The sequence below is a fragment of the Mesoplodon bidens genome (genome assembly GCF_964165515.1).
Source record: "Mesoplodon bidens genome assembly, chromosome: 1".
NCBI lineage: Eukaryota > Metazoa > Chordata > Mammalia > Artiodactyla > Ziphiidae > Mesoplodon > Mesoplodon bidens.
In genome coordinates this window covers 146,729,333-146,740,217 of record NC_138176.1, presented here as the reverse complement: position 1 = coordinate 146,740,217, position 10,885 = coordinate 146,729,333, and the positions used below count along the sequence as shown (strand labels likewise).

At 43.1% G+C, this 10,885-nt stretch overlaps 1 pseudogene across 1 annotated transcript; it reads right to left on the bottom strand.

The window, feature by feature from the left end:
- Nucleotides 1–211: 211 nt before the first annotated feature.
- Nucleotides 212–1,964, bottom strand: LOC308624775 (elongation factor 1-alpha 1-like; annotated as a pseudogene). The gene has a single exon. The product of its transcript is annotated as an elongation factor 1-alpha 1-like (transcript).
- Nucleotides 1,965–10,885: the final 8,921 nt, after the last annotated feature.

Below are 10,885 nucleotides of genomic sequence, written 5' to 3'. Positions count from 1 at the left end.
ATATATCTTTTGGGATTAGTGGGTTTTTTTCTTTTCCCCCCTGTATATATACCCAGGAGTGGAATTGTTGGGTCATATGGTAGTTCTAATTTTAGTTTTTTGAGAAACCTCCATATTGTTTTCCATAGTGGCTACACCAATTTACGTTCCCACCAGTGGTGTACGAAGGTTCCCTTTTCTCCACATCCTTGCCAACATTTGTTATTATTTTTTATTTTAATTTTTATTTTTTCTCATTAAACTTTTTTAATGGGTCTCAAATTCTGTGACAGATTTTTGGTCAAGTTGTTTCCATTAAAAAGTACTGATTTTAAAAACTAATAACTTAAAACTGCCACACACAAAACAAATGGTCCACAACACATTCTCCTTTCCTTCTGAAGGTTTTACGATGCATTGTTATCATTAACCAGTCTTTTGCTATTAAACTTAAATAGCCAATTGAGACAAACCATTCTGAGACCGTTCTTCCACCACTGATTAAGACTGGGGTGGCAGGTATTGGGGATAATATTCATTTAGCCTTCTGAGCTTTCTGGGCAGACTTGGTGACCTTGCTAGCTCCAGCTGCCTTCTTGTCCACTGCTTTGATGACACCCACAGCAACCGTCTGTCTCATGTCACGAACAGAAAAGCAGCCCAGAGGAGGATAGTCAGAGAAGCTCTCAACACACATGGGTTTGCCAGGAACAATATCAACAATGGCAGCATCATCAGATTTCAAGAATTTGGGGCCACCTTCCAGCTTTTTCCCAGAACGACGATCAATCTTCTCCTTCAGCTCAGCAAACTTGCAGGCAATGTGAGCTGTGTGACAATCCAGCACAGGTGCACAGCCAGCACTGATTTGGCCTGGATGGTTCAAGATAATCACCCGAGCTGTGAAGCCAGCTGCTTCCATTGGTGGGTCATTTTTACTGTCACCAGCCACATTGCCACGACGAACATCTTTGACAGACACGTTCTTGACATTGAAGCCCACATTGTCCCCAGGAAGGGCTTCACTCAAAGCTTCATGGTGCATTTCAACAGACTTTGCTTCAGTTGTCACATTGACTGGAGCAAAGGCGACCACCATGCCAGGTCTGAGAACACCAGTCTCCCCTCGACCCACAGGGACAGTGCCAATACCAACAATTTTGTAGACGTCCTGGAGGGGCAAATGCAAGGGCTTGTCAGTTGGGCGAGTTGGTGGCAGGATGAAATCCAGAGTTTCAAGCATGGTGGTTCCACTGGCATTGCCATCTTTATGGGTGACTTTCCATCCCTTGAACCACGGCATGTTAGCACTTGGCTCCAGCATGTTGTCACCATTCCAGCCAGAAATTGGCACAAATGCTACTGTGTCGGGGTTGTAGCCAATTTTCTTAATGTAGGTGCTGACTTCCTTTACAATTTCCTCGTATCTCTTCTGGCTGTAGGGTGGCTCGGTGGAATCCATTTTATTAACTCCAACAATTAGTTGTTTCACACCCAGAGTGTAGGCCAGAAGGGCATGCTCACGGGTCTACCCATTCTTGGAAATATCTGCTTCAAATTCACCAACACCAGCAGCAACAATCAGGACAGCACAGTCAGCCTGGGATGTGCCTGTAATCATGTTTTTGATGAAGTCTCTGTGTCCTGGGGCATCAATGATGGTCACATAGTACTTGCTGGTCTCGAATTTCCATAGGGATATATCAATGGTGATACCACGCTCGCGTTCAACTTTCAGTTTGTCCAAGACCCAGGCATACTTGAAGGAGCCCTTCCCCATCTCGGCAGCCTCCTTCTTGAACTTTTCAGTGGTTCTGTTGTCGATCCCACCACATTTGTAGATCAGATGGCCAGTAGTGGTGGACTTCCCCGAATCTACGTGTCCGATGACAACGATGTTGATGTGCGTCTTCTCCTTTCCCATTTTTGCTTAGGTTTAGCGGTGGTTTTCACGACACCTGTATCCTGGCGGCAAACCCGTTGTGAAAAAGCCCAACATTTGTTATTTGTGTTCTTTTTGATGATAGCCGTTTTGACAGGTGTGAGGTGATATCTCATCGTGGTTTTGATTTGCATTTCCCTGATGATTAGCGATGTTGAGCATCATTTCATGTGCCTGTTGGCCATCTGCATTTCCTCTTTGGAAAAATGTCTATTCATTTCTTCTGCCTGCTTCTTAATTGGGTTTTTGTTTTTTGATGTCAAGTTATATGAGCTGTTTATATATGTTAAATATTGATCCCTTATTGGTCATATCGTTTGCAAATATTTTCTCCCATTCAGTAGGTTGTCTTTTGGATGGTTTTCTTTGCTGTGCTAAAGCTTTTAAGTTTAATTAGATTCCATTTGTTTACTTTTGCTTTTATTTCCTTTGCTTTAGGAGACGGATAAAAAAAAGTGCTGCGATTTATGTCGAAGAGTGTTATGCCTATGTTTTCCTCCAGGAGTTTTATAGTATCCAGTGTTGCACTGAGGTCTTTAATCCATTTTGAGTTTATTTTTGTATATGGTGTTAGAGAATGTAATGAAGGCGACTTGTTGTGCTTTTTTTTTTTTTTTTTTTTTTTGCGGTATGTGGGCCTCTCATTGTTGTGGCCTCTCCCGTTGCGAAGCACAGGCTCCGGACGCGCAGGCTCAGCAGCCATGGCTCACGGGCCCAGCCGCTCCGCGGCATGTGGGATCCTCCCAGACCGGGGCACGAACCTGTGTCCCCTGCATCGGCAGGCGGACTCTCAACCACTGCGCCACCAGGGAAGCCCATTTGTGCTTTCAATAGATAAAGCCACCTGATGCTAGGTATCCCCCCTTTTCTAACTAATACCCAGAATGTCCAATTGAGGAATATTTAGGTTACACATCTATTCAGTATAATATGATCTGTCTTAAAGACCCATGATAATAAAAAAAAAAAGTTTATGCATGAAACTAGTGAGATAGTTTTGTAAAATGTGTATGCATATGTGTTTAGAAAAGACAGGACCATAATAGCTAGATGTTTACTATATTCTAAGTTAAACTTAGTCACAGCGAAGCTTAAGCAACTTGCCCAATCTTACTCAGCTAGTGAGGGATGTTGCTGACATTCAAACCCAAGCAGGCTGGCTCTAGGAGCCCACGATATTAATGATCATTGCTGGGCAGAGGTGAACCTACCTTAAGGTGAATGAAGTTTAAGCTTTAGGGCCTCACAATTTAATGGCTCGTTCCAGTTTCCTGGCTTTTGTGTCCTTGTGAAATTTACAAATCCTTTAAAAACGTGGGTCTGCTCCTGCCTCTGGATGTTGAGATTATGAGTGATTTTAACTTTATATCATCATTTTCCAAGCTTTCTAAAATTGCTATATTACTTTTATAGTAAAAAAGCTTAAGTTTTTCTCTAGGACTGCAATGAATGAATTATGGAATTAATTCTGTCTGAGCTGCTGCTGGTTAGTTTAGCTTACCTCCCAAATTTCTTCAGTTTATAACTGAAGTCCGTGCAACTTAGTCTTCTAAGATGAAATGGGCTTCATTACAAGGCTACTTTAGAACTTTAAATGATCATCTTTATGTTCTCCTAAACCCCAAATTACTTGGAACCTGTTCAGTTTCCTGCACATCGTGACATGTTCAATAATGACTTGACATTTGGGAGTTAACTTTCTGTGTCCCTTGAATGATGTGATCTTATTAATTCATTTGTATTATAGTGTTAAGTTGTTCATCCTTTTCATTCTTGACCTGGCTTGGTGTAGCGGCGAGGAGTGGGGTGCTGTGGATTGCCTGTGTGGTTAGGTTGTCGGTATAATCCTGTAGAATGCGAATTACAGGACCTCTCCCAGGATTAGGAGGTTGGAGCTAAGATAAGGCACGTAGAGCTCAGCACATCGTGACCATGCCTTGAGCATTTTTATTAATGTAACATAAACTGTTATAGGAGTTGAGTGTGTGTGTGTGTGTGAATATTTATGAACAAAAAAGAAAGAGAAGTAGAGAAGTCTCAGCAGATGAAATAGTATGGATAATGTTCCCTCCTAGTACAAAATACCTGGATTTGGACAATTTAAGTCACTTGGCGGTTTCCTTTCCCTGGTCATGTTAATATTCTTAACCTGATTCAAAATCAAATTTTATAGTAATGCATCTCTTCATTCTTAGGAATCAGATGCTTTCCACAGTGTTCATCATTCTCTAAAAAACAGGCTTTTTTATTTTTTTAATCTTACCTTAGTATGGTAGTACATTTGTTACAATGAATGAACTAACAATGATACGTTATTATTAACTTAAGTCCAGACTTTATTTCTTTAGTTTTCACCTAATGTCCTTTTTCTGTTCCAGAATCCCATCTAGGACACCACATGATATGTAGTTGTCCTGTCTCCCTAGGCTCCTCTTGGTTGTGATTTATTGAACTAAAACCAATTACGTTGATCCAAGGTGCTGCTTTGGCTCTGGCTCTTGACAGTTCCACTGTTTGTGGTCTCCTGGGGCCACTGCAGGCAGCACAGCTTGTGGTTGAGACCTGAGGGTTGTGCCATCATCTCTGCCCCTTACCAGATTGGTGCCTTGGCCAACTTAACCCCTCCTAAGCCTTGATTTCCTCATCTGTAAAGTGGTTCAGTATCTGACTCATAGGGTTGTTGTGAAAGCACATGACAATACTTATGAAGTACTTTGGGGTGTGCTAGAATATAGCAAGTGCTATGGTTTTAATTTTCATCACCACCTATCTGTTTGCATCCATCTCTCCTTTTTATCCCACTGAAATTCCAAGCTACCAAGTGTCCCCCATTTCCTGGGATAAGGGCCCATTTCCAAAGCAACTTTTCCTAAAAGTTATCCTAATTCATGGCTCCCAGTCCGTCAGTGCCTCATTCTTTGCAGTGAGTGGGGTACATTCTGTTTCACATCAAGACATGAATAATACAAGTGTATTTACCCTCTTGTAGGCCACTGATTTTTTTTTTTTTTTTTTTGCGGTACAGGGGCCTCTCACTGTTGTGGCTTCTCCCGTTGCGGAGCACAGGCCCCAGACGCGCAGGCTCAGCGGCCATGGCTCACGGGCCAGGTCACTCTGCAGCATGTGGGATCTTCCCGGACCGGGGCACGAACCCGTGTCCCCTGCATCGGCAGGCGGACTCTCAACCACTGCGCCACCAGGGAAGCCCCTAGGCCACTGATTTTTAAGAAGGGAATCATATGATTGAACTTTAAAGTATAACTTTATAAGGACAGAAGAGGGGCTTTGAAAACGGAGATTCATAGGTTTATTTGCTTTGCTTGACATTAAAGTTGCTCTAGTCATTAGAGGAAACAACTTTAAATGTCCAAAGTTTGGACGTTTGAGTCCAAATTGAGTGGCCAATACCTGAATTGCCCATTTCACATTAAAATACAATACGTAGGAAGACAAAAGCTTTATTTAACTATACTCACTACATCCAGTAGGTGGCAGCAAAGGAAAGCTTATGGCAACTTCAAAGCTAAGTAGGTTTGAACAAAGTTGAGCCAGGAAGGAAAAACCAGTAGCTTTTGGTGACTGGCCCCTCTGGGCAAGATGGAGAAGTATGATAGTGCTCGGGCCTTCATTTTGGCCCAGTGTTTTGGACTGGACTAACCAGTCCTAGTGTAGATTGGCTAAAATCAGCCTTGTGAATTGCTTGTTGGGCTATTCAAAACTTTGCCCAGGTTCTATTTATTTTATCAGAAAAATAAATAGAAATGAGCAGGAATAATTTCAAATCACAAGTTTATTAAAAAATGCTTCCTGGGGCTTCCCTGGTGGCGCAGTGGTTGAGAGTCCGCCTGCCGATGCAGGGGACACGGGTTCGTGCCCCGGTCCGGGAAGATCCCACATGCCATGGAGTGGCTGGGCCCGTGAGCCATGGCCGCTGAGCCTGCGTGTCCGGAGCCTGTGCTCCGCAACGGGAGAGGCCACAACAGTGAGAGGCCCGCATACTGCAAAGAAAAAAAAAAGCTTCCTCTGCTTATGTTGAGTTAGCTATTATCCCAAATCCAACTGATTTGATAAAATCAATTCTATAATCAACTCTACATTAGTAGAATCTGGCTTTCAACATCTTAACATTAGAAAATAGTAGACTTAATTGTATAATATTAAATTGTTATAACAGATGTTTAGGATAATATTTTTCTCAATACTTCAGTTACACAATGTTAATTTTATTTTCAAGTAGTTTCTTTCTTCTTTTCTTTTTTTTTAAGACTGCACCAGGCCACTTATGACATCTTAGTTCCCCAACCAGGGATTGAACCTGGGACACCACAGTAAAAGCACGGAGTCCTAACCACTGGACCACCAGGGAATTCCCTTTCAAGTAGTTTCATATGGATGGATTTGACCTTTACCATTAGGAAAACTGGGTCTGGTCCAGTATTAACATATAAGTAGTTGTGTGACATTAACCAATTCCCTTTTCTGGCCTCAGTTTCCTCTTTTTTAAATAAAAAAATCGACTCAAAGCTCATTGAAGTGCCTCATCTCCATGAGTTTATATACAACAACCTCCACCATTCTCGCTCTTGGCCAATCCCAGCTTCAGGAGGTGCATGCAGTAGACCTTTGGCTCTCAGCTCTTCAGATCCGTGGCCCCTTATTATAAGCACTATGTTGAAATGCCCCCTTTACAATCCTGAAAGAGTTCATAGCTAATATAACCTACCTATATACATAATCTTAAGAAATCAATTTAAAGAAAATATATTTCAATGGGTAAGTGCTCCGGTATCATCATATGAGAAGATATAAAGTGAGGTGAGGCTTGTACTTAGAATCACAAAGACAAGGACAGCTGCAGATGGAGCAGGGGGTGGTGCGTTGACAGTTCAGATTCCACGAGCAGCCTTGTTATCAGTCATGCAATTTTCCCCAAATGGTGAAAATCTTGGTAAAGTCCCAAACAAAGTAATTACATTCTTCCCCTGACTTATTCACTATTGTATTTATGGAAACTTCAGTGCAAACAGCATGCAAACAAATAGAGTTTCAGACAATTATACATAGATTTTTCAGCGACACAAATGCCTCGAGGGACCTTTGAAAGCTGTGTAACATACAGCACAATTACGACCTGGCCCCGAATACGAAATGCCGGTGGAACATATCCCTGTTACCACAACAAAATATTTGCCCATGAATTTACAAAACATCCATTAGGGCTTGGTACCACCCGCTCTGAGGATCACTTAGCTGCACTGGAGAAGCTTTCCTAAGTAACTTGTCGCAGGTAGAATTCCAGAGTGGCCCCCAAGCCTCCCAGGTCCTGGTGTATAAACACCTTCTCCTGGGCACTCAATCAAACACTAAAGGGAGTTTGCAGATGTAATTAAGGTCCCCAATAAATTGGCATTAAGATAGATTATCCTCAGTTGGCCTGACCTAGTCCTCAGAAAGGACTAGGCCTTTCTTGGCAAAGGAATGTGGGCAGCCTCTAGGAGGTGAGAGTGGCCCCCAGCTGACAGCAGGGAAATGACGGTCTCAGTTCTAGAGCCTGAAGGAACTGAATCTGGCCAACAACCGGAAGCAGATTCTTCCCCAGAGCCTCCAGAAAGAAACACAGCCGACACCTTAATTTCAGCCTTGTAAGACAACCCAGCCAGGCCAAGCTGGACTTCTGGGCTACAGCACCGTGCACTAAGAAACGGGTATTGATTCAATCCTCTAAATTTGTGGTAACTTGTTATGCAGCAAAAGGAAACTCAGACATAATAAGCCGATGCAACATGTTCAAGAGTCACTGGACTGCCCTGACCGTCCTGTCTAAACCACCCCTACGTGGTCCCCACCACTGACCCCCGTGGCTGCCCCAAGAGCAAGTCACATTGGTTTTTGTCAGTCCCTTTGCCCTCCCCATGTCTGGGAGCGCGAGGGCGTGAAGAATCTGCTGACATTCCGGGGGACGACAGCCCTCCCTTATATTCTGCGTCTCCTGCTGGGGTGTGTCCAGCCCGCAGCCCGAGTTTGCCTCACGAGCACCCTCCCAGCTCTGCCGGTGCTTGTCCTCAGCAGACACCAATTGGGTGACGTGTAAACAGGTAAGGTGATGCGTAACCTTAATCACTTACTGAAATCTGGCCTGCACGTTTGACTCATTGCTACAGAAGGTCACATAAATCCAAACTGTATGAATATACTTTAAAAAAGAATGGCCTTAAGATGCATAGTACTTGGGGGTTCCCTGGTGGTCTACTGGTTAGAATTTGGTACTTTCACTGCCATGGCCCGGGTTCAGTCCCTTGTCAGGGAACTGAAATTCTGCAAGCCGTGCCTCGTGGCCAAAAAAAAAAAAAAAAAAAGGCATGGTACTGAAAAGTCATATTTTGTGTGTAGTGAAGAATTCCAGGCCTTCAGGTATGAGCTGCTGCCTGCTTCTCTCGGGGACTATTTTTTCTATAGTTCCCCCTCCCCACCCCCAGTACTGCTCAGAAAGGCCACCAACAGAGCCACATCACTCTGGAAGGCTCCCTTTTTTATTCCTTTTGAAAACATGATGCTACATTTGAGAGCTTTATAATAATTATTATTTAAACATTTAAGACCCATAAAATCTTCTTTGAAATAAATGAAGAATAACAGTTGGCTCAGAGACCAGGCCTAGTTTTTTTTTTGTTGTTGTTACCTTGGTGCCTTTATTTGCTTCTGTGGGATGCTATGGGCCCATGTCCCTTCTTTAAAGACACGTGCTGACACTATAGAGGCCATAAGTTCTTATTATTTGTGCCAAGTCGACTCACTTCATGGATTTTCCGTGGGGGTATCTTCTGATAGTCTTGAGCCATCACAAAAGGGGCCCTCAAATATATATATGACATTTCTCTCTCCCTTTTCCTTCCTTCTTTCTTTCTTTCTCTCCTTCTCTTTCTTTCCTCCCTGCCCCCCTTCCTTTCTGCCTTATGCTACTTTTTATTCCTCAAACTTTTAAAATCACAGCATGCATTGTATATGAATTTTCTTCCTAATCTTTCCCTCTGATTACATTTATTCCCAATTCCCTTAATGACTTTATTAAGGTGTAGTTTTATGTACCATAAAATCCACCCATTGTAAGTATTCTATTATTTTAGTAAATAGAGCTGTAAAATCATCCCCACAAATCCAGTTTTAGAACATTTCCATCATCCCCCAAAGTTTCTTGTTTCTGTTTGCAGTTAATCCCTGCTCCTACCCCAGCCCCAGGTAATGACTGATCTGCTTTTTGTCTCTACCAATGTGCTTTTTCTGGACATTTCATATAAATAGAAGCATACAAATGTATGCTTAGCACAAGCTCATTCATATTGTAGCATGTACCAATTGTTCTGTCCTTTTTATTGCTGAGTAGTATTCCATGGTATGAAAATACCTCGTCTTTTTTATCCATTCATCAGCTGATAGACATCTGTGTCATTCCCAGTTTGGGGCTATGACGAACAATGCTGCTCTGAACAGTCATATACATGTGTTTGTGTGGATGTGTTTTCATTTCTTGTGGGTAGACTCCTAGAGTGGAATTGCTGGGGCACATAATTAAGTTTATAGACTGCCCCCAACACAGGGTAACATTCCTTCTCAACAAGTACATACTACTCAAAAAGTATGATAGGAAATCAACTTTGTAATCAGTATCAAAAGTCTTATAAGTATGTAGCATCTGATCAAGTGACTCGAATTCTTAGAAATAAACAAAGGTCTATGTGAAGATTTATGTAGTAAGATGTTGTTCTTAACAATATTATAATAGTGAAAAAGGAAACAATATAACTGACTAGGGGAAAGTAGGGGAAAGACATCTATATAACCACAAAATAGACAAAAATCTCTGGGTAAACAATAAACATATAAGTAAAGTATCTGGTATGGTAGGAGGTGATGAAAGCTATGGAAAAAATAAAAAATAAAACAGCAGAGCAAGGTAAGGAGGTGGGGGAGAGGCAAGTGGTTGAATGGAAACGTCAGGGTCAACCTTGAATGTGTTGAATGAGGCAGTCAAGGTCAATCTCATTGAGGAAATGACTCTGAGCAAAACTGATGCATCTGGGGAAGAGGATTCCCCACAGAGGGAAGAGCTGGTGCTGAGAGGCCAGTGGGGTCAGAGTGAATGAAAGGGGAGAAAAGTAAGAGCTGAGAGCAGAGAGGTCATGGGTGGGGGCAGGTCATAGGAGACCTCGCGGGCTGCTGTTAGGACTTTGGCTTTATTCTGTGTGAGACGATTGATGGGAAGCCATTCCAGGATTTTAAGCAAAGGGGTGACATGATATGATTTTTGTTTTAAAACAATCCCCCTGGCTGCTCCTGCGTGGAAAATGGACTATAGGGAAATGAGAGAGAAACAGAACAGAGGTACAAAGTGAAGACTGTCCAGGTTTGAATGATAGGAGAATGGAGAGTTTACAGTACTGTCCTTGCCCACCTTCCCTCTCACGTCTGCCTCTTTTCCTTGCCCTTTTTACAAAACACGAACACACCTCAATATACACACCCCATCAGATAGGAGTGGTAGTGTAGTTGGGTTTGTGATAGGAAGCCCACCTCCTGGTTCTGATTTTCTTATCTCCAGTAAAATCATGCATGGACATGGTGCTGGTTCTGGAGGCACAGAAATAGCAGCACACAGTCCCTGAGAGAGACAGAGACAGAGACAGACAGAGACAGAGACAGAGAGAGACAGAGACAGAGGGAGAGAAAGAGAGGCAAGTAAGAGCACGGTGATGACATGACCCAGCTGCTCAGAGGTCTCTGGCACGGACTGGGTGCTTTGTGAGGGGAGAGTGAGGTCTCTAACTCTGTGGCAGGGGGGTGGGGTGGGGGGAGCTAAGGGGGCAGTGGAGCCTCGCAGGTGGCTGGGGGCTGAGGTAAGCCTTGAGGAGAAGGAGAATGTCAGGAAAACCTGGTTAGTGGGGAAAGTGTGTTGTGGGCCAGGCAGAG